Below are 491 nucleotides of genomic sequence, written 5' to 3' on the forward strand. Positions count from 1 at the left end.
AGGGAATTATAGAAACAGAAATCATGAGAAAACAATCAGGAACCTCAAGTGCAAACATAAATAGCAGAATACAAGAGATGGAAGAGATAATCTCAAGTGCTGAGGATACAATAGAGGAAATAGACACATCAGTCAAAGAAAAAATTAAATCTAACAAAAGCTTAATACAAAATATCCAGGAAATATGGGACACCATGAAAAGACCAAAACTAAAAATAATAGGTATAGAAGAAGGAGAAGTTCAACTCAAAAGCACAGAAAATATATTTAACAAAATCATAGAAGAAAAATTTTCCAACCTAAAGGAAGATATGCCTGTGAAGATACAAGAAGCGTACAGAACACCAAATAGACTGGATAAAAAAAATTCCTCTCAGCCAGGCGATGGTGGCGCACACCTTTAATCCCAGCACTCGGGAGGCAGAGGCAGGCAGATCTCTGTGAGTTCGAGACCAGCCTGGTCTACAGAGCTAGTTCCAGGACAGGCTCCA

The sequence above is a fragment of the Alexandromys fortis genome, unplaced genomic scaffold (genome assembly GCF_014885135.2).
Source record: "Alexandromys fortis isolate MF-2015 unplaced genomic scaffold, M_Fortis_MF-2015_v1.1 scaffold_23, whole genome shotgun sequence".
Taxonomy (NCBI): domain Eukaryota; kingdom Metazoa; phylum Chordata; class Mammalia; order Rodentia; family Cricetidae; genus Alexandromys; species Alexandromys fortis.